At 42.7% G+C, this 24,511-nt stretch overlaps 1 pseudogene; it reads right to left on the reverse strand.

The window, feature by feature from the left end:
• Positions 1–23,424: 23,424 nt before the first annotated feature.
• On the reverse strand, positions 23,425–23,917 carry LOC102771394 (annotated as a pseudogene).
• Positions 23,918–24,511: the final 594 nt, after the last annotated feature.

Genomic DNA, 24,511 nt, shown 5'->3' on the forward strand with positions numbered 1-24,511 from the left:
CTAGGCTACCACCACTACCACTGTTTACTGCTCTTCTACCTTCTGCTGCCACTCTTGAACACTTGTTAAGTCTCATTTGATAGGGGGAGGGATATGATAGGGCAGAGGAATTTGGTAAGATTTTGGGGAAACAGAAAGTTGGAGTTTCCTTCAGTTGGGTTTTGTTTTCTCTAGGCAGAAGTTGAGGTCACTGGCTAGAGCAGGTGGGGTATTGGGGACAGTGGCAGTTTTAAAAACTGTTGTGCGAATGGTAGTGATCAGGGTATGTAGGAGGATAACTGAACATTGCTGCAGAGCCAACTAATCCTTGAAGACAATGAATTTCTAGAGGAGTCAGCCCTCATGATAGTGCTTGCTTTAGCAGCACTCAGCAACTTAGGAGTTAAAGCAGAGGACAATAGGAGTGGTGTTTTGTGGGGCAAATGGTAGACTTGGAGTGAAGGCAGCATAAGCATTGGTAGCAGAGTGGTTGTCATCCAGTTGGCTAGAGAGAAGTGAATGCAAGAAAGGACTGATAGACAGCAATATAATGGGCAGCTGGTTTCAAGGAACTGGAAATCTCAATGCTGTTGAATAACAGAAGTTGTAGAAATAAAGACAAGGAGGGGTAGAAATATAGAAGGTCATGATCAGGCAAGGGGTCTGACTTAGAATGGAAAGGCAGACTCTGATCAAAAGTCAAAGCCCCTGATGACCAATCGGTCAGTAGTTGACAACAGTGAGGAGAAGTGTAGTTATTTGGTGCAAACCTCAGCAAAAGAAGGATTAAAAAAAAAAAAAAAGATTGTAGGAATAATGGCTTTGCAGCAGCATTGGGACAGATTGTTTCTCCTTTTGGTACCACTGGGTACTGACTGATGAATGATTTTATGGCCGAATCTCCATTGCCCAGAAGTCAATTTCCTCAAGGAGTGTCAGGTTTTGGCAAGGGGAAGGAGGCCGGAATCATCTTTCAGTTCTGCATTCAGCATGGCCTCCTAAACACCATGGGGTTTTTAATAGTCGGGGGAGGAGTGAAGTAGGGGGTTCTGACCAAGTGGGAGGGCTGCCACCAAGTCCTGGGCCTTTGGCAGAGTTTGCAGGGACCAGGGACTAAGTACTCTTGTGGGCAGAATCTCACTTGGCCACTAGGGTTTTTTGAATTGTTCAGTGTCAGGTTGGGCCAGTACCATCTTCTGTGAGAGGCTGGTGGGAAATTTTGTAAAGGTTACTTGCTTAAAAGTCTAGGAGTCGGTGGATTCTTGAGCTTTTCTATTCCAGTGGGGTCTGGAATTTATTTTTTCCTCCATCCATGATGGCAGTAAATAATGCCTAAAGCCCACATAGTTTTAAAGAGTCTGGAAATACTCAGACTATTGTTTATAAAGATGTTTTTGGATTTGCAATGGTTCAGGATTCCTTTGACATTGTTAGTACATTACTCTAAACATTTAAGAAAGGAGCCTCCAAATAGCTGAAAACAAACAAATAAAATCTTCAGAATTCTTGTTGCCCCTTCTTAACTTGATCTATTTACACTATTGCCCTGGCTTCAAAACCAGATGTGAACAGCTCAGAAAATGATTGCCTAAACAGCCATTCCCCTCAGGAGCCTAAGCAAGGTTGTGTCACCCCAGCAGAAGAGGCTATGTGGTTCAGAGCTCAGGGTGCACTGTTCCCATGGCAGTACTTTCTGTTATAATTGGTTTTGCCTCATGAAAATGAGAAACTTCTATCTGGCTAAGGTTATCCAACACACTGTGAGAAAAATTTTGCAATATATGTAAAAGACATCCTATATAATAAAGAGCTAATATGCAAATGGTTGTCACACCCTCACGCCGTCATGCCTTAACAGCTCAGACACTCAACACTGGGGAGAGAGGAATGGGGACCAGCCAAGCACAAATGAGCTCGCGAGAGAGGAATGGGGACCAGCCAGGCTGTGGCCCAGGAGAGGGACAAGCTGTCCGCCCCGCAGTCCTGAGGACCAGCAGCTGGGGCAGTGGCCTGGGAGAGGGACAAGCCGCCTGCCCTGTGGTCCTGGGAGCCTGTGGCTGCAGCCTGGGCGAAGCCGCCCACTCATGGCCCCCTGTGGCTGTGGCTGGCCCGAGTGAGGCCAACCCAGGTCCTAGGTGCCTGCGGCTGGCCAGAGGGAGGGAAACCTGGGTCCTGGGTGCCTGCAACTGGCCGGAGGAGGGAATCCTGGGTCCCGGGTGCAGGGCGAGGCAGAGGCGGTTAGGGGCTTTCATGCCAGCAGGGGAGCAGTTAGGGGCGATGAGGCAGGCAGGCAGAGGTGGTTAGGGGCGATAAAGCAGGCAGGCAGAGGGGTTAGGTGCGATCAGGCAGGCATGCAGGTGAGCGGCTAGGAGCCAGCAGTCCCGGATTGCGAGAGGTGGTCAGACATCCCCTGAGGGGTCCTGGATTGGAGAGGATGCAGGCTGGGCTGAGGGACTCCCTCCCCCCCCCCTGTGCACAAATTTCGTGCAACGGGCCTCTAGTATATTATAATTTTTTAAAGGCTTCCTATAAATCAATAAGGGAAAGACAACAAACCCAATAGAAAATGAGCGAACAATACAAATAGGCAGAGCAAATTGGAATTTCACCTAAAGAAATGCTTATACTAGAGCACAGAGTTCTCTGAACAAGAATGTTCATTGTTTCAGTCTCTGAGAAGGGGATTGTGAAATACTATGTGGCCATGAAAACACTGAAGTAGGTTTCTGTATCATTGAAAAAAGCAAGTGCAGAGCAATATAATAGACTGTTCCCATTTATTTTTTAAGCACATTCCTATTTATTTGATTTGCAATGTATTCATTCTGTTATAAATTTTATTAGAGGGTTCATTTGCGTTAAAAATATTTAAGACTGTATTCTAATTATGATATTAATGAATGAAAAGTCAACTTATGTCTTTTGTTTAGTAAGATAAAAGGTATATTCTCCCTCCTCACCCTCTTAACTCTCTTTATTTGTTTAACTCTGTATTATCATTTGTAACTTCTGATGAAGATTTAGGGACCTTTTACTATCCCTCCCTCCCCAGGAACTAAAAGGACTTCTGAGTCAGACTACTGGGCCTTGTGCCTGCTGTAGTACTTTTTGGTGTGATGAACAAAGGAATTCAAAGCTCAGAATTCTTCTTTCCCTTTTCATTGTTATTTACAGCCTTGTGGAGCCTCTGTGCCTCCTGCCTCTGATGCAGTGGGAAGGGCTGGGTCTTCCTCTGTTTGCTCCTTCCCCTTAGAAACCAAAGGAGATTTTACTAGAGTGGCTCCAGAAGGCAAGGCTTAGAGATGGCCTAGGCCTTGGGAGGAAACATGCTCCTTGCATTTATCCTTTCCTTTCTTTTGGAGAAGCCTCTCAGCTGCTTTAAGCTTTGTCTCAGGTCAGGCCCCCACCAACCTAGATGTAAAGAGTCCTTGAAGCTAACACCTTAGTTTTGCCTATTTCACTGGGGTTTGAGGCTTTAGAACTCTAGCCTGGAAACAGGAGGACATAAACCTTGAAAGACAGGTAATGCCTTTGGGACAGAAGCATTGCTTTCCTTAGACACATTCTGTGTCAGTGGACCCCAGTCTGGGTATATGTGAATTGTTTTGGACTTGTAACACAGGCTTTTCTCTGAGCTGGACAGTTTACATTGAGTGGTGTAATACAGCAACCTCATTTTATTGTACTTCTCTTTGTTGCGCTTTGCAGATAATTTCATTTTCATCAACATGGAGGCAACAAAAAGATAACGACTCACTAAAGGCTCAGATGATATTTAGCATTTTTAGCAATAAAGTCTTTTTTAAAAAATTGATTTCAGAGAGAGGAAGGGAGAGGGAGAGAGAGATAGAAACATTGATGAGAGAGAAACATTTATTGGCTGCCTCCTGTACATCCCCTACTGGGGATCAAACCTACAACCTGGGTATGTGCTCTTACCAGGAATTGAACTGGCGACCTCCTGATGCATGGGATGATGCTCAATCAAATGAGCCACACTGGCTGTGCAATAAAGTCTTTTTTAATTAAGGTATGTACATTGCTTATTTTTTAATTGAGGCACAATTGACTTATAACATTATATTAGTTTCAGGTGTACATAATAATGATTTAATATTTGTGTATATTGCAAAACAATCACAATAAGCCTAGTTAACATTTGTCACTGTATATAGTTACAAAAATGTTTTCTCTTGTAATGAGAACTTTTAAGACTTACAATCATACTAACTTTTAAGTATGCAGTACAATATTATTAACTATAGTCACCATGCTGTACATCACATCCCCATGACTTATTTTATAACTGGAATTTTATATCTTTTGATTACCTTTATCCATTTTGTCCACTCCCTACCCCTATTTTTGGTAACCAATCTGTTCTTTGCATCTAAGAGATTGGTTTTTGTTTTGTTTTCAGATACCACATAAAAGTGAAGTCATACAGCATTTGTCATTTTTTTTGTTTTGGTTTTTTTTGGTCTTTTTTTTGGTTTGTTTTTCTTTTTTTTGTTTTTGTTTGGGTGGCATTTGTCTTTTTCTGTCCTACTTATGTGGCTTAACATAATGCACTCATGGTCTTTCAGTGTTGTCACAATGACTGAATAATATTTTATGGCTGAATACTATTTTATATCTATTATATTATATCTATTACATTATATCTATTACATTATATCTGTTATATTATACTAGAGGCCCAGTGCATGGATTCGTGCACCGGTGGGGTCCCTTGGCCTGGCCTGTGGGATTCAAGCTGAAACCAACTCTCCTACATCCCCTGAGGGGTCCTGGATTGTGAAAGGGTGGTTCTCAGGTGATGCACCCCAGAATTGGGCTCCCTCCTCTCTGTTTCCAGGTGCGTCACCTGAGAAGCGCAGCTGCCAAGTCACTGCAGCTTGGCAGCTCCTGCATTGAGCATCTGCCCCCTGGTGGTCAGTGCACATCATAGCTACCGGCCGAATGGTCGCTTAGACTTTTATATATATAGATATCGATTACATTATACATCTATATTTCTATCTATATCTGTATCTCTCAAATTTTCTTTGTCCACTCATCTAATGATGGACACTTAGGTTGCTTCTATATCTTGGCTATTGTAAATAATGCTGCAATAAATAAGAGGGTGCAAATATCTTTTCAAGTTAGTATTTGTGCTTTCTTGGAATAAATACCCAGAAGTGGAATTGCTGGATCCATTCATTCTCTCTCTTTTTTTTTTCAATTACAGTTTGCAGTCAGCATTATTTTGTATGTTTCAGGTGTACAGCGTAGTGGTCAGGCAATCATTACTTTATAAAGTGTTCCCCCCCAATGTTTCAGGTATACACCTGGCACTATACACAATTATTACAATATTGTTGACTATGTACATTGTTTTCTAGACATAATATTATTGCACACTTAGACTACAGTTTAGTTTAAACATTACTTTGATATACACCACAAAGCCCCCAAATTCGTGTGTCTTGCTTTATTGTGATATTCATTTTATTGTGGTGGTCTGGAACTGAACCTGCAATATCTCTGAGGTATGTGTGTAGAAACTTATTTAAAATCAAAACTAACTATAGCTAAGTCTGTTCTAAAGAGGAGTGGCATAGTTCATATTTCCAGAGGAAAGAATCATTCCATTTGCATCATCACCTCCCATACACATATAGTTAATGGTGGTAGTGAGAGAGGGAAAATTCAAAACTTCTTTTTGTTCCTCAGTCTAGTCTAGGGTGGAACCTGGAGCGGATGGTTCATAATGGGGCTGACTCCAGCTCTGATGGCATTGGAGTTCAGAGGAAGGGGGATGGAGAGCTAAGTTACTCTGAGTAATATAAGGGGAGCTTAATTTCCTGAGAGAAGGAGAGACCCCTTCTAAATATGAGAAATATCTGGAAGGGTGAAGGTGCCCAGCAGCATGGAATATAAAACCCCTCTGTTTCTTCATAACTTTAGGATCATCTGATGAACACAATGTTTTGAGTGAGTTTGTATATGTGTATTTTTTCCTTTTCGGTAAAGCATGGGACAGCTCGAACAGAGGTAAGAGACCAGCCTTAGAAGGTGAAATGTGAATGAGATGCCAAGTCCAGAAGGAACTGGAATCAGAGCCAAAAGGGATTGTTAAGAGCATTTGCTGCTGGGAATTGTAGAAATTGTGGGACAGTGATTTGGACTTCACGTAAATTTGGAATGGCGGATCCAGGCAGCTTCTAAAACATGCCCAAGGACAGGTGGTGCCAATGGATATATCACTGCTATAGTGCTGTGTACCATATAGAATGTTTAAGTGATTTCCCATACTCCCCTTCTCAGGATCCTTCTTATGGACACCTATTTATTGGGTGCTTTATGAACTATCCTAATATGTGCCTAATATCTCCTGTATGTGCCCAATGAAAGCCATTTTCAGTTCAGATTCCAGAAGGAAAGTAAAATTTTCCAACAAAGGACTTGTCATTCCCTCCTCTCCCTATAATTTGCATAGACCCTGTGGACGCTTGCCAAAGAGCCAAAGAACTGTAGCCTCTTTTAGCCAGTGCTGAGAAGGGCACATCATTTTGGAGTGAAGGGAGGTGGGAAAAGTCTTCCACAAAGCCTTAGGACTTGAAGACTGTTCTGAGCAAGTATTTAAGCAAATATTAAGACTCTGGTGAGTGCTCTAAAGCAAGAAGCCAATGTCCCTGAGCAGCTGGAGTGGGACTAGGGCAAATCCAGACAGTGCCACACTGTACAGCACTCTTGCCCATTCCTTAGGGAGGAAGAATCTATTGGATAGTCTTAACATCCACTGTAATTCCAAAGTTTGAGGACAGTGGGGATCAGTGGCTTTGACTGTCCGGCATGGATTCTCCCTTTATAGGTCTGAGTACCTTAGTTTTCCTTTGAGAGACCACCTCCTTCCCCATTCTCAGACTAGATTCAAGTTCATCCCTTGGCTCTTGATGGAGGACACATGACTATGCCAGTCAGAGAACAGCAGTTGGAATGGGCATGGTCTCAAATCCAGACCAATCAGCACTCTGGACTTTCGTTGGAACTATTAACAGGTAAATTCTCATTTCTTTTCCAACTGGGTTGCCAAGCCTGTAGTATGTACATAACTCTGAGGCTGCTGGTAACCGTCTTGCCACCCCAGGTGGAGTGCTGAGACCAACACATGAAAGCTGAGCTGTGAGATGGAGAGAGATGGAGACTAGAGGACATCTTTTGAGCACCTGGATCTAACCATGCCTTAAGCTAATCTAGTGCCAGCATTTCATTTTACATGGGCCCCAGCTTTCCTTTTTTTCTTTTCTCTCTTTTGAAACTTTGATTTAGATTTTTGTAACCTGCAGCCAGTATAGTCTTAACTTATGGTATGAATTCTATATAATTCTCATTATAAATTGTGATCTGGCCTTTAATTTTTTATTTTCTTTTTTTAAACTTTTATGTATAAAGAGATAGCATTCTGTCATAAGGTAGATGTCTTAGTCCAATTTAATGAAGCCTATGTCCTTCACTTGATGGAAACACTGGCGGCACATGTTGAGGCCGTATTTTGGATCAGACTGTGGCCGTTTGAGCAGACGTGGCAAGAACGAGAACCCTGGCTGAATTTCTTCAGGTGGCTCCAGTAGAGTTGCTCTCTCTGTAGCAACGACACAAAAGGAAAGGTGATCTGGCCTTTTTCAACAGATCCTTTTGTCTTAAAGTGCTGAATTGTCCATTTGCTATATGAATCAAATGAGACTGTACATATAAAGAACCTAGCATTATCCTCTGTACATAGAGGGGGAAACAGTAAATATTAACTACAGGGAGCAAGGCAAGAGGGAGGATGGGGAAGTGAAAGAAGAGGGGGTGCTGAAAAAAGAACCCTGAAGTGCCTAGGGTAATCTTCTAAGAAACCTCAGGCCCTATCAGGCCTCCTGTTCTACATATCCCTAGTGCCCTGTGTTTTTCCCTCGTAACCCTTTAGCATGTAGGGTTTATAGTGATATGTTTATGTAATATTTTGATTGTCTCCCTCACTGACCTGGCAGTTCCACCAGGGCAGTGATTTTGCTCACTGTTATATCCCCTGCAGAGTCCAGTGTGTGGCATTCAGCAAACATTTATTGAATGAATCATCACATATAGTTAAGTTACCCAAATTGGACTCACCCTCCTTGATTATTTATTGGGGATAGGATTGTGGCAGAATTGGCAAAGTCAGGGAAAGCTGTTTCTATCCCCTCTGTATCTCCTGTACTACCCACACCTCCCATACACATACAGAAAATTTTGTCTTAATGAGATCATTTTGATTTGGTTGTGAAGCCCTTACCAAACCTATAGTTCTTATATTTTTATTGGAATATTTTATTGAAGAATTAAATAGTGTGGATGTTGACCTAATATGTGGAAAGCCCTGTAGAGGAGTGGGTCAGGTCTCTGTGATAAACAAGCAGTCTTCCTTGTTTCTCTGTCTTTATTAAATCATCTGTTTAACTGCAATAGTTTCCTTTCACTCAGGCTTGTTTAGGAATGTATTGGAGACTATAGGACAGTGGTCCTCAACCTTCTGGCCCTTTAAATACAGTTCCTTATGTTGTGACCCAACCATAAAATTATTTTTGTTGCTATTTCATAACTGTAATGCTGCTACTGTTATGAATCGTAATGTAAATATCTGATATGCAGGATGGTCTTAGGCGACCCCTGTGAAAGGGTCATTTGACCACCAAAGGGGTCGTGACCCACAGGTTGAGAACCACCGCTATAGGAAGACCTGGGAAGTTGATGAGGGAAAGATCCTGGATGCTAGAGACTACTCTAAAGCAAGAAATAAAAGCAGTAAAAGGTAGCCCCTGGGAGGGGGTGGTAACCTAAAGCTCACTCCAGGAACCCGGAGTCTGAGTCCAGAGAAAACTCTCAGTGCACCATCCCACCTCCTGCCTTGCCATTCAAAGCTTCCTCCCAGCCGAGGCTGCAGCTCATCCCCTCCCCCAGCCGGCTTTCCTTGAGGTGGGGAGAGTGTTTCCCAGGGCCCATGTGACTTACACTGGCAAGTGACGATTACAGGCGGTTTACCAGTCAGTAAAACTGCCAAAGGCTTTGTGCTGTAATAATCTTTTTCCTGTTTAAAACTCTGGGGATTTTCTACTGTTGCCAGTAGTTTTTCAAGTCAGCAGTTACGGTATAGATTATGTAATCGCTGGGTATTAAAAATAGAAAACACCAGAGTTTGCATCTATTTTAACCAAATCAAAACAGAGCAGAGAGAGAGGAAAGGAGGCGAGGGAGGGACCAGAGGAGGAGGGAAAAAGATTACGTGACAAAAAGCAGTGAGATTGCATCATGTGACTGGGACAATCCAGCCTACAACTTACTCTGCCCTTTTCCTGTCATTCTTGGCCAAAGGGACTGCATTCCTGTCCTCCAGGGAGGGGACCCTGAGGACTCAAGATCCTTGTGGGTATTCCCCAGCTCAGCCTTGAGGTGTTTACCTGCCTCTGACAAGCAAAATGACTAAGGGAGAGGGTATTGAATTTGACCTACTCCCTGCTTGTGTCTTGATTTCCATGGTCTTGGTGCTCAGCTTGTTTCTTTTGTTGAAGAAGTAGAATCAAAGGGTGTTTTATGGGCCAGTCTTTAGCATCCCAAATCTCTGTCAGTTCCTTGCCAAAGCCACCCCAAATATCCTATATAATAAAAGTGTAGTATGCAAATTGTCCCCTGGTAGTCCTGGAGTTTGACCAGGGGTCAGGGCTGGCCGGGGGAAGGAAGGGAGTACCTAGCTGGCAGCTGCTAGGGACCCTACCTGTGCACGAATTTCGTGTACTGGGCCTCTAGTTCAATATAATTGAAAACTATGTATGCACTATGAAAACACAGCTTTAATATAGATACTTCCAACCCTCCCACTTTCTTACTCCTGCCCTCTGCCCACTGGGTTGTCACCTCTGAGCTCCTCATCTGGGAATTCCAGGCTACCACTGGTTTGTTTTTGCGTGATTTTTTTCACTAATCCCGCACCCCCACCCTGAGTTAAATGATCTTTGTGTTTTTTTAGAGACCTAGTGAGTAATGTTACAGACGCTCTAAAGGTGAAATTTTGAGTGTCAGGTGGGTCTGGAATAGGAGTGATATTTTTGGAAGGAGGATTTTAAAAATTTTATTGATTTTTAGAGAGACAGAGGAGAGAGAGGGGGGAAGGGAGAGAAAGAGAGAGAAACATAGATGTGAGAGAGAAACATTGATTGGCTACGTGGTGTACACACCAAACTATACCTGGGCATGTGCCCTGACTGTGAATTAAACCTGCCACCCTTTGGTATACAGGACAACACTCCAACCAACTGAGCCACACTGGCCAGGGCTTGGAAGGAGGATTTCTAAGAGCCTGACAGATCACATCAAAATACACCAGGCTTCCTATTATGTCACCGTCCCCTTCCTGGATACAGAGGATCCCAGAGAGGAAGGATTTGAATTAATCACTTATAGCCCTGAGTCTACATACAGCCCATGCTAAAAGCACCCAACTTTGTAAGGTCTCAGGTAGCAGGGAGTGGTGAGTACTTCAAAGAAGCTCATTGTTTCCAAAAATTGAACCCAAATGGGTTCAGAGGGGTTAGGAAGAGAGACCTGAAAGATCTAAATCATCAAAATAATCACTTGCAAGAAATAATAGAAAGTTTTCTCCTCATTATTACTTCCATCCACTCCCAAACCTACCCTATCACACTTCATTCTCAGCCTCCATCTGTACTGGGGTGAAAAAGAGTGAAAGCAGCTCAGAGTAATACTGGTCCCAGCTCTTTCCTGCTTCACCCAGCACTGCCCAAACTAGTAGAAGTTCAGTGAAAGGAAGAGAGCTCTAATTTGGGGATTTTAGATGTCATTTCACTAGGTAGGGGGAATCTGGGAACCTTCCTTAGGGCTTTAAATCATCGTGTCAGCCTAAGTTGGGAAGTGTCATGACATCAAACCTCTTTCTTACTCTTGGAGGTTTTTAGTTCTCTGATGCTGGGTTTCTAGCCACATTCTCACCATTGACAAGTATCCTGGCCTTTAATGTCGTCACTGTCATTGCAGCATCAGTTTTATTGTTTTCTGGACAAGCTGGATACTTTAGGCCAGGTAGTCAGCAGAACTTGGAAGTCATAGTGAGTATCTGCCCTCCACATCCCATCCCCCCTGAGGCTTTGGACAAGGTAGAGTCCACAGAAGTACCGTCTTAGGGGTTGGTAGGGGCTACAGTCAATCCAGGACTAAAGTCATTAGCAGCAAGGTCCACAAAGGAACTATTTCTACCTAAACTCAACTCTCTTGGGGCTTCCTTCCCACTCTTACCTCCCCACCCCCACAATGGATAAGACCATAAGAAGACATCACAGCTTGACCACAGCAATGTTGGGTACATTGGTCATCCCCATCCTTTTCCTGAAGATCACCCTATCATTAAAAATAATTACAGATTTTTAACCTCCCAACACACATTCACCCACGTGCACACACACACATATCTTTTAGTGGTGGTGCTTCTAGTGTCTGTTGCTTGAGATAATACTGGTGGTCACAAGCTGGTATGGACAGGATAACACATTTAAATAGGTTTAATTTTTATTCATTGAACTGCATTGACAAATTTGAGACACATTTGTGCTTATATATGTGGGACATTCATTTGCACCACAGACAATGCAAGGTATAAATGATAGATCTCTTGTGTGAACTCCAGTACCAGGGCACAGAGCTAGACAACTATCTCCCTTTTCTACACACACCACCAGACCACTCTGACCGCATTTGACATCAGACTCAGAAATGAGTTTGGAGACTGGGCCAAGATAGGGTGAATGTTTAGGACTTAAGACTCCACCTATTCGTTGTAAACCCTCTGGCTAAAGTACCAGGCAGTGGGAGTGCAGAGAGGGTGGGATGTGGGGAGAGAGAGTATGGCACCTGATATGACTCCAACCAAACCGGGACCTACTCTTTGTCTTCCAATAGAAGATGAGGGAGAGGAGGCAGGAAGAGGGAAGAAAGGGAATTAGGTGAGAGGGAGAACTGAGGAAGAGAGGTAAAGGAGGAGGGGATTGTAGGCTGAGCCTTGGGGCTGGGCAGAACCAGATTGATGGGGGTGTCTGTTCCCATTTGGGACTGACAGGCCAGACAGAACCTCAGGTTTGAGGCCAAATCTTAGGGAAGCAAGTAGGGTTGTCCTGGCAGCCTGATACAGCCTGGGTGTAATCTGACTCATAGCCACTAGGGTTGCTGAACAGGGGACAGTGCCAGGCTCTCTGTACTCTCAGCATCATCTTTCCTTCCAGCCAGACAGGCCCATGCTCCAAAGACCCAAAAGGCAACCGAGGAACAAACTCACTAGCACATACTTCCCTGAGCAGTTTGCACTTTAAGAGGACACTCCAGAATATTACTTCTACTACCACTCTAAGTATTCTAAAACGATTACTTCTTCTCTAGTCAGTTTTAGTAATTTTGAATTTTTCTAAAAAAATTTTAAAATGTAAGAAAAGTTTTAAAAATTATTAGTGTAAAAATTTTATAGTCTTTTATTTTTATATCTCTACTGTATTTTATTTTTATTCCCTCTTTCATGCCCAGTATCACTTATTTAATGCTTCATGTCTTTTTTCATGGTTAGTTTTGTTAGAAGTCAGTTTTCTTTTCGAAGAACCAGCTTTTGTGTATTCATCTCTGTTGTTTCTTTGTATTCTATTTCACTAACTTTTAATTATTTTAAAACTAGTTTTGTAACTGAAAAATACTACAAAGAGTCACTTTGTCTTACAAACTATTATGAAAAGACCAGATACCCAAAAGGATGGACAAAGCATTAAAAAATGAAATCAATGTGGTTTATAAACATAAGAAAAGACTTACTTGCAAATAAAACAATGCATCTTTAGTGGTGGACCTCTAGGCTTGCTCAGGGAAGAGAGGTATTTTAGCTGAGTATCCAGGGGAGGGAACCCTGGATTAAAACCCCAGGCTGCTGATTCCAATCTGATTTTTATTTACTGGTATTAGGCAAGGCACAAACCTGTTTCCTCCCCATAAATCGTAACTGATAAAAAATGGCTCCACCTGCTTTACTTCATTGGTTATTGTGTCAAATTAGATATGGAATGTGAAGAAGATAAGACCTGAATGCCCATTCAGCCCTCTGTCCCTAGTCTTTCTTCTCCCACAGGTGGCAGTAGAGGGAATTGTGGATGAACCCAGCCTTGCCTGGTAGGACCACTTACCAGGCCTTGGCCCTTAAGTTAGGAACATTATTTTGAAGGGAAGAAAAGAGTCTTATTCTCTCTTTAGTTCACTGTGCCTGCTGTTTTATCTCTTCTTCAGCTAAGTTTATGTGGTCTGTAGCTATAGATATTACAAATATGGAAATAAAAGAAACAGAGGTTTTAAAAGTATTTATTATTTTAAAATAAACAAGAAATAAATCCTTTACACGTTAATGTGATTTTTATAAAAATATGTTTTCTAAAAATAAAAAAATTAGAAAAGAGTCATATTGTTTTACAGTTTTGCAAATCTCTTTAATGACTAGCTTAAGAGAAGATAGCTGGATTCTCATATCTGCTTCTGTATTCAGATATTGCAATATGTTTCTTTGGTTGGAGTAGATGAACAGAATCTAGCTTCATACAGATTTGTGATTGGAAAAAGTAGGAGTATTTTAATAGCCTTTTCAGATCATTGTGGTTATCATTGATATGCCACCAAAATTGGACAAAGCCAGTTTCTGAAAGATTAGTTTGCAGTGTGGAATCTGAAGCCACATCAATGAACTAACTCCTCATACTCAGCTATATTAAACTCTCTTGGTCTGTCTTACACCTTGAGTAGGTCTTTTATTCATGTCTGATTTTATAACATCATGCATTGGTTATTTGGAAAACAATGACTCAGTGAGTTACGCAGACCTTTCAAAGTGGACACGTTTCATTCCACAATATCAGATTTTATTTATTTATTTTGTTTGGCCCTGAGTGTGGATTTCTTTTTCCTATTTATTAAGTTCTTTCCATTTGTCATTATTATATGTTCATCTCAGATTTGTTAATATCACCACTGATTTAATCAGCAAAGTCTTTAGGTATTGGGAAGCAGTCAAGCTCGTGGTGTGGATATGTTTTCTTTTCTTTTTCTTTTTTTAATATATATATATTTTATTTTTGTTGATTTCAGAGAGGAAGGGAGAGGGAGAGAGGTAGAAACATCAATGATGAGAGTATATCACTGATCAGCTGCCTCTTGTACGCCCCCTACTGGGGATCAAGCCCAAAACCTGGGCATGTGCCTTGACCAGGAATTGAACTGTGACTTCCTGGTTCATAGTCGGTGTTCAATCACTGAGCCACACCGGCCGGCGATACAAGTTTTCTAAAATTCTAGTTTTCACTTGACAGCTCAAATTTTATCATTGGCAAAAATTACTACCAGTTGTTTTACTTAATGTGACAAGCTCACTTCATTCATTTTCAAGAAAATGTCTTCCAAATACCTAACTCTGAATAATCAGTTTGTCAGTTGTTCTTTCTAACAAAAATGATGTTCCACAACAAAAGCAGGTAGTTCAGCTTTCAGTGCAGTCAATCACGTAAATGCATCCATTACTTCAGTATGCAGCAGAAGTGCTTTATGTACAGATGTTAACAAGATCTATACTCAAGGGTAATGTTTTAATTAATAATTATTACCCCATCATGGACATTCTTATATGGAGCTGGACTTGTTAAGCTTTAAGTGCATGGGTGGTGAAGAGTATGACTTTGTTGATTTGTGTTAAGGCCCCCGCAGTTTTACCCACTGTTGCTTTTGCATTATCAGTGCAAATGTCAACACAGTGAATACTGCAAAAAAAATCTTGGTATTGTTATAAAAATGTTCCTCATCTCTTGAACACCCTGGAAAGGTCTTGGAGACCCCCAGGAGTCCAGCAATCATAATTTGAGAGCCACTGATCACTGTGACCATGGGTAATAATAGCTCGTGGCCTTGAACACCTCAGTTAGCCTCCCTGGGCCTTAGTTTTCTCAGGTTTAAGGAGAGCCTGGATGGGCTCTTAGTTTGTCTGCAGTATAGAGCCATGTTTGCTAATCCTTGAAGCTACTTCTCCCCTAGCAGCTGTAGTACTCTTCTTTTCTCCCTCCCTCCCTTATGTCTCCTTTCCCTCCGTAGCTCCTCTCAGCCCACCTCCTACAGGTGGGCGTCCTCCTTGTTGTTTCACCTCCTCTACTCCCTTGGTGATCTTATCCCTTCCTTGGCCTTTAGCCATCCCCTACAGGATGACAGCTCCCAAATCTTCACTTTCAGATCAGAAATCTGTCCCAGGTATCTGATCCAATTCTATGATTCCACCTGCCCCTCAGACTTCTCCATTTTTGTGTCCCTACCTGTATGTCTAAACTGATTTAATCATCTTCCCCCACACATTTCCTCCTCCAGACTAGCCAGTTGTGGTTAATCCATCATCCACCCAACTACTTATGCCAAAAGCCCAGGAGCCTTCCGTCCCTTCACTCATCTAACCACCCAGGCCTATCATTTTTGCCTCCTAAATATTTTCCCAATCTCTCCCTGCTTTCCAGCTCCATCACCACTACCTCAGATCAGGCCCTCATCATTACTTACCCAGACCATTACAAGTGGCTCCTCCTTGGTCCCCTATCCCCTTTCCAACCTATACTGTATAGCTCAGGCTAGAAACTACAAGAGTTATCTTCTCACAGTTGTTTTCCCCCCACTAAATAAATACATATTGGCCCAGCAGGCATGGCTTAGTGGTTGAGCGTTGACCTTTGAACCAGGAAGTCATGGTCCGATTCTTGGTCAGGCACATGCCTGGGTTGTGGGCTCGATCCCCAGCGTGGGGCATGTGGGAGGCAGCTGCTCAATGATTCTCTCTCACCATTGGTGTTTCTACCTCTTTCTCTCTCTCTCTAAAATAAAAATATATTAAAAAATACATATTGAGAGCTTATCATGTCAGACAGTTTGCAGGGTGCTGGGGATATAGCAAAGAACAAATAGCCAGTCCCTGGCCTCCAGCATTCACAGCATACAAAGGGAGAGAAAAAGTACAGGCCACAGGTAATCAAGACAGTGTGATAGGAGTGCTTGAGAACCCCTAGAAACCCTAGCTAAGAGGAGCTGAGCCTGAGGGGTGGTCAGGGAACACTTCCTGGAGGAAGCAACACTGTGAAACTGCTCACTGGGTAGGAATTAGCTAGGAGTGGTGGGAGTGTGTGGCGTGAAAAGCTTTCCTGGTAAGTTGATTATCTCATTTCCCCACTTAAAGCCCTCTTCTGGGCTTCACCACTGCCTGTAGGATAAAGTCCAGGCCCATACTATGGAATACTACTGTTGTGGCCTTATTTACCATTCCCCCGTATTCAGCCTGAGCTGCTTTCAGTTTCCCCAAACCTCGCTCACTCCCTCACAGCTCCAGGCCTTTGTATACGTGGTTCCTCATCTCCTCCACCCTTCCCACCCACTGGATTACCAGGCAGCTGACTCAGGAGACCTTCCCTGACCCTCCCATGTAGACTTTGTGGCTCCCTGTCCTGTACTCCCCACCTGTGCATGCACTTGGACTCTGTGCACTCTGACATCATTAGAGCTCATGCACATGTGCCTCTGACTTTGGCTTCTACTTCCAATGCAGGTCCTGCCTAGTTCCCACACCACCCCATGAGCATTTTGGGCGTCCTCAGAGTGTGTGTCTCCCATGTGCTGGTGGATAAGGCTAGACAGTTACCACTCCCAAACCCCCAGCTATCTTTTCCCCTTCTCTGCTCTGTAACCTCCCTTTGCCCCTGCCACACCCCATGGCAATATCAGTTCTGCTGGACATTGCCACACCCATTAGGCACCCCACACCTACTGGGAACCACTGACACTCCTGTTGGCATGAGATCAGCCGTTCCACTGTAAGAGCAAGGCTATGGGGCTGATGCTATCCTCATTGCCTTATACAGCCATAGTGTATGGCCCCACAGATATGTCTGAATCATAAATACCACTCTAACTCAGAATTATCTCCTTTCCACTGAGCAAAGCTTTGTCTCTGGGGTAGTTCATGGTATCAGTCTCCTTCTCTTAGAAAGTGTTCTTTCCTAACAGGCCTCTTAGCCCCTCATGCAAATATACTTCCCAAGGTTCTGCCCACCAGAGGACCAGATAGGTGTGACCTGCATCATCCTTCATCTCTAGCTTGGAGGCAAAAAATATATGGGCATTTATTTTTAAAAGTAGATTATATAGGGTGTCCCAAAATTCACGCAAGAAGTAATTTTGATAGAAAACACCGGTTTATAATTAAAAATTGTAACTTCTTTATTGATTCATAAAGTATACAGTATGGGGTTATGTATGGAATAGCACATCGGGTAAATGGCCTTCACGGCTTTGCTGGCACATACACAAAGCCATGGTCTTAATTCAATAAACCAAGTAAAATTAGGCTTTTATTTTTGTTGTTGTTGTTAATGCTCACGCAAAATTCAAATCTTTCATGAATTTTGGGACACCCTATATAAGCAATATTGATTATAGCTTCATCACTTAAAAATCCAAACAGTTAAAAATCCCCTTGCATCCCTCCCCTTATCCTAAAGCTTACCCTGCTGGTAGGCACTGTTAAATATTTGGGAGAAATGTCCAGACTTTTGCTCTGCATTTACACCCATATGTGTGGCTGGCATAATATTTGAGAAATTAATCTCCACCCCCTCCCTAGATTTACCCCTTTCCACTCTCAGGATTATGGAACTCATTTCCTCCTGAGCTAGCTCCCCAGATTAGAAAATGGAATCCACTTTCAGGTGTCTTTGGCTTTGTGTGCCCAAAGTTTACTCACTTAAGGGAAACTTCGGGATTTGAGGAATAGCTCATCAAAGAAAAAGGATTCTCTTGCAGAGACTGGATGTCTTGACTAGAAACAAGATGGAAGGAGTTCACCTGGAGTGGAAAGACCCCCAACTCTTTGAAGCCCTCCCCCACCAGCCTGCCCCGGGGGCAGGAAAGACAGGAGAGGAAGATTTGTGGTCTCTATCCTGACTTTTATCAGCTTACCTGGGCAGGCAGGAGTAAGACCCCAGGGAATGGTGGCTACGTGGTTGGGCAAGCTGTGGAGAGACATGTGATCTTGTCCAAGATTCCTGGCTGCCCACACGTGGCACAAAGCAGCAGAGGCTACTAGACCTGGCTTCAGCCAACTTCACAGCCACTTCCTCTGTCCTGTGCCTGGCACTTCTCAGTGTTCTGGAAGACTTGTACACACCTGGAATTAAGTTTCCTGTTGGCAGGATGGAAGCTTAACATAAACATTGAGTTGACTTATAGAAACTAACATTTAGTTTCTTGCATACCTAAATTTGTGAACTGCGGTTTGTACTGTTCATGCTTGCCACGTTTGAAAAACAATTCATGATATATTTAAAAAATGTTCCCATAGCTGTAGATACAGATTTATGTTATTCTTAAAATTTTTTAAAATACATGCTCATAGTAGGAAATTCTAATAGTACTAAAGGAGAAGGCAAAAGTTTTCAGTCTATTCCCACTTTCTAGTTGTAACTATTGCTAACAGCTCCTTGAGAGTTCTAAAAATTTGTTATTCAGATACAGACATGTATCTATTCTACATAGCTCTTTTTATATACAAATACTCTCCAGCTATATATACTTATCTGCAACCTATTTGCTTCTTTAACAATTTGACCTTATTATTGAATAAATTGCATTATTTAAAGTAGATATAGTCCTACTTCATTTCTTTCAGTTATGCTCAGTATTCCATAGAATAGATGTGTCACATGTATTTAACTAGGTGATTGGCCCAGATTTTTAGCTATTATCAATTAAGGGCACAATGAACATAATAATAGCTGGCATTTATTGGCCACAGACATCTTTCTTTGCATGTAGTCAGTCACAGAAGCCTTGTAACAGCACAATGAGATAGACCCTATTATTGCCCCTGCTTCATAAATGAAAGAACTAAGTCAGAAAGAGGTCAACAACTCTCACAATCACATATCTGATAGGTGGTAGATCTGAGATTTGAACCAGGCAGTGAGGTCCCAACCCTGCACTCTAGAGTAGTATACCACCCGGTGCACCTGTGCTAATGTCTCTATATAGAATACATTTGCAGCACTGTACTTGCTGGGTCAAAATAAGTGTGTGTTAAATTTTAATGTGAAATGGTCTGAAGATTCTTTCATGAAAAGAGCAATATGTTTCTTTTAGGGCAGAACCCACTTGTTTCCTGAGAAGAGAGGGGCTGCTGCTCCTGTGCCCAGAGGCCTCACTAGTAAGGGCCTGTTCTCTGCCATGGCCAGGCCTTCATCTCTGAATTCAGCCTGGTCTTCTCACCCTCTGGGCTGGGCTGGGCTCCCAGAAGTCATGTCCTCTAACCAAGGCCACAGCCACAGGCTCCCGGAGAATTCAGCTCTAGCCTCCTTTTCTCTCTGTACTCTCTTGGTCTCTCCAGGTGAGGGTATCTCCTAACCAGAGGGCTGCCTTGGCCCCAGTTTCCTATTCCATCTGCAAGAAGAGAAAATGGCAGCCACCTGGAGAAACAGAATTGGCTGCTCTTTACTTCCATACCTGCAGCTCCTACATCTAACCACAAGGGGCCCAGTGTGGGACCTCCAGGCCTAGATTCACATTAGACCTGGAGGTGGGCGCTCAAGAGTGTGTGACATGGCTTCTCCATAGGACTCTATCAGTGGTTCTGAAATCAAGGCAATTTTGTCTCTCTTCCCCCACACCAGCTGGGACATTTAGCAGTGCTTAAAGATATTTTTGGTTGTCACAACTTCATGGGGGTTTGCTACTGGCATCTAGTGGGTAAGGAGAGGCCAAGGATACTGCTAAGCATCCTATATTGTACAGGACAGCTGCTCACAACAGAGTTATCTAGCCCAAAATGTCAGTAGTCCTGAGATTGAAAGACCCTGGGCTACAGTGGGCAGACTGCCCGGCAAGTGGGTGTCACTGTGACTTCCTGTGTTTTTGTTAACAGTGGCAAACACGTCTTGGTCACCTAGAGTTTGCCACTGTTTGGAGTGCTTTACATCCTTTAACTCATGTAATCCTCACGAGTCTATAAGGCAGGTTCCACTATTATCACCCCATTTACAGATGGGGAAGCTGAGGCATGAGCTCTAAAGTACCCAGTCCCAGGTTCCTGCGGTGGCACTCTAGGCTTGGCTTCCATGGAACCTCTCACATGTGCTCATGGTGAGTGCTCCAGGACTTCTCTCCTCTCTCTGCTTCTAGAACCTTGGAAGCACCAGGGATTATGTCTGTACAAGGAGAGAGAAAAAAGTAGTTGATTGGTTTTCTTGCCCTGATTCTGACTTCATTTCCGATACCTTTTGTATTTTTTTCTCCAAAGGGCTTAATTGAAGTAAACATTGACTGCAGAGATTATGGACAACCATGACAATTTACTTATTAAATTTGCATGAAATAATTCTGTCACTCCTACAGTGGTTTCTCAGAGCCCTTTCAGTCTCTGGGCCTTCAGACTGAGATGCTTTTGAGTAGTTAGTTTTGCTTAGACACAAAAGCAAACTTTATCATCCAGGAGGACAAGGAGGAGCTGGTGAGTCAAGCTTGGGACCAGGGACACAGGTTGTCTGCCCGCAGTTTGGATGAGGGGGATGCATCTCTAAAGGAGGTCTCCAACAGCCAAGATGGGAAGTTGTAAATGGGGTGAGGGTGGTAAAAGAAGTGGGAAGGGATCTGTTGGATCAAAGCCAACTTCACCCCAGAGGAAATACTTACTGGCTCATTAATTATAGGATGCCATAGGATTGGCTTTGCCTCTGGTTGTGGGCGCAATAACCCATGCTTTAAACAGTCCATCACTCAAGAGTAATTAGCACAGGACCAGACTGACAGGTGGCCCACAACACACAGTCTCAAACCTGACCTGGAACTGGGCTTGGATGCCACACCTGTGGAGCCAACCGACCCATGTTTTCGCAGCCCACAGGGGTACGGGCACAGAAGTGGTGCATTCTTTCTTGGGCCATTTGCTGCGACCTTGCTATGTACTAGGCTCTGAGAGGAACACAAAAGAAATGTAAGACACAGGCCATACCCACAGTGTAGAGAATTGAGGAAATAAGGTTAAGTTCAAAAAGTTAAAGAGCAGCACATGAAATATCATATATGTCACATATAAGGGATTTGGATGCTCAGAGCAAATAGGAGTTCTGGACAGGAATTCTCCACCAGGTGGATGGATGGAGGTGGTGGGGTTCTGTATCACACCTCCATGTTGTAAAAGAAGTAGGAAACACAAAGAAGAACAAAGAAAAAAATTAAAATCATACTAACTCTTGTCAGATACATAATGTTATTATTTTGGATATCTCCTTTAAGATATTTCTTCCCGTGCATACATATGAATATATACACATATACACACTTTGTTACATAAGTGGATTCATGTGACTTACATATATTTATTCTTAGCACTAAATAAACTTCTTAGGATCTTTTGTATTTTATTGTGTACTTACTCTGATTTACCAGTAACTAATCCCTTGTTTTTGCCCCTATAGGTTACTAACAGTTGTGGCCTATATAATACTCTATCATACTCTGTGCACATCCGTATTTCTCCACATCTGTACTTTTATCCCTAGGACATAGTTTTTAAGTAGGATTACTAGAGCAAAGTATATGCATGCACACTTTGAACTGCTTTGATATGTATCGACCATTTGCCTTCCAAAAAGGATATATCAATGCAGGCTCTTCCCACCTGTCCTATGAGAGTGTCTCTTTCACTACATTCTTCCCAACTCCAGGTATTATTTTTTTTTAAATTGCAAATTTGATAAGCAAAAACAGTATTTCATTGTGTTATTTTATTTTGTTTTCATTTTTTATTATTACTATACTAGTGGCCCAGTGACGGATTCATGCACATTGAAAGGAAATTAATTAGAAGAAATATTTTAATATCACTATTCCCCCTTTCTCTATAATAGAAGTGTCAGAGATGAAAGAAAATTAATAAAATGTATATGAAAATAACATATAAATTGATTAATAAACAACATGGTATAACAACAACAAAGACATGATATAACAACAACAAAAACAACATTGTTAAAAACAATGCTGATAAATTGATTAAACTTATTCTAATATCTCCCTGTATACCACATTAAGAGTAAAAAAACTTTCAGAGTGCTTGACTAATTTGCCTTGTGATGAAGTATTTACAACCTTACCGTCACATGCTCTTCAAACTCAAGAGAAAGCAACATATAACTGACCATGTCTGAAAACGGATTCAGGTAGGAATATTCCTACTCTGTCTTAGAGTTTATCCTTGTGATTTATTAATAGTCAACGCAAATGCTGGCATCATGGGAAACTGTCTTCGAATTAATTTAAGGGGGAGACCATTGTCAGGCAGGGACAGTTGTGCCAATAACTGGTCTTCGGACATATTCTGTTGACGCAGCCACTTTCAGCTTCAGAATGTCAACAAAAACAACCAAATTCATAATCGACAATGACAGATCGAAACATGCATGTGATTGGCACCAGTGAGAGCTTTATATGTATTGTGCATGCGCAAGTCAACGTTTATTTTTAGATTGCCAGTGCGTGTCATATGTACCAGATGGTCGGTCACTTAGTCTTTTATATATATATATATAATTACAGGCTAATTAGTCATTGGTGATTCTCTTTTGACAAATTGTTTGATTATGTGCATTATCTCTTTTCTTATCAGAAAGTATATTCCTGCCCAGCTGGCGTGGCTCAGTGGTTGAGTCAACCTATAAACCAGGAGTAAACCAGGAGGTCACGGTTCAATTCCTGGTCAGGGCACATGCCCAGGTTTTGGGCTCGATCCCCAGTGTGGGGCGTGCAGGAGGCAGCCAATCAATGATTCTCTCTTACCATTGATGTTTCTATCTCTTTCTCCCTCTCCTTTCCGCTCTGAAATCAATTTTTTTAAAAAGAAAGTATATTTCTTTCTTTTTCATTTCATTTGTGCAGTGTTTTATTATTATTTAGTGTGGTTTATTCTTTTTGTCTTACTGATATATATTCAGGGTATTAACTCTATGTCTTTCTTTTTTCTTTAATCCTCAACCGAGGGTATTTTTTCCATTGATCTTTAGAGAGAGAGAGTGGAAGGAAGGGAGGAAGGAAGGGAGAAAGAGACAGAGAAACATCAATATGAAGGAGACACATCGACTGGTTGCCTCTCGGAAGTGCCACAACCAGGGCTGGGGATTGAACCTGCAACCAAGGTATGTGCCCTTGACCTGGAGTCGAACCCATGATCCTTCAGTCCAAGGGCTGACACTCTAATCATTGAGCAAACTGGCCAGGGCTGTCTATTCTTTACTTTCGGTTATTTATTTATTGTTAATCCTTGCCTGAGGATATTTTTCCTTTTTTTTTTTTTTTTTTTGAGGAGCGCTGACTGATACCTTTATTGCTTTAGGGGGAGGGGTGCTTAGGAGCTCTTGGTGGGGCGGCCGCTTCCTCTTCACCATCACGGGCCTCTGGATGCCCTGGATGGCACTGGCCCTGCGGATGGCAGCCATGCGCAGATCTAGGCGGTACTTGTTCTTGCGGATCATGTGCTGGATGCTGCTCAGAGAGGCCCGCGCCTTCTTGTTGATGGTGGTGCACACATAGGAGGTGGCCGGCTTTTGCTGGCCGGATCTCCACTTCATGATGACCACTACACCTTTGACATCGGGCCGGCTCCACACCCACCGTCTTGCGGAAAATCAGCCCGTTGTAGTGAAAGGAGTTTTGGACCTTCAGGTTATTGGGTTCGGTGCTGTACGTCTGCTTGTTCCTCTTGATCAGGAAGCTGGAGCAGTTGCGCACGATCATCCATTGCAGGTGGGCAGACATGGCGGCAGCTCTTCACGCTGCTTCATTGATTATTTTTTGGTGGTGGGTTGCGGGGGGTGAGTAGAAGAGAGAGGGAAAGACCAGAGAGAAACATTGATGTGAGAGAAACACATTGATTGGTTGCCTCCTGCATGAGCCCTGACCAGGGCCTAAGCTGGAGAGGAGCCTGCAACCAAGGTACGTGCCCTTGACGGGAATCGAACCTGGGACCCTTTGGTCTGCAGGCTCTATCCATTGAGCCAAACCGGGTAGGGCTGTATTTCTTTCTTTTTTACATATATTTTTATTGATTTCAGAGAGGAAGGGGGAGAGAGAGAGAGAGAGATAGAGAAATAGAAACATCAATGATTCAATGATGAGAGGAAATCATTGATTGGCTGCCTCCTGCACACCCCCTAATGGAGATCGAGCCGGCAACCCCGGCATGTGCCCTTGTCTGGAATCAAACCTGGGACCCTTCAGTCCCCAGGCCGACACTGTCCACTGAACCAAACCAGCTAGGGCAGGGCTGTATTTCTTATATTACAAATACTTTTTCCTAGCATTTGCCATTTAGTTTTTGTTTACTATTTAAACATTCATAAATCTAAGATGTCCATGTAGTCAAGGTACT

The sequence above is a fragment of the Myotis davidii genome, unplaced genomic scaffold (genome assembly GCF_000327345.1).
Source record: "Myotis davidii unplaced genomic scaffold, ASM32734v1 scaffold247, whole genome shotgun sequence".
NCBI classification, from domain to species: Eukaryota; Metazoa; Chordata; class Mammalia; order Chiroptera; family Vespertilionidae; genus Myotis; species Myotis davidii.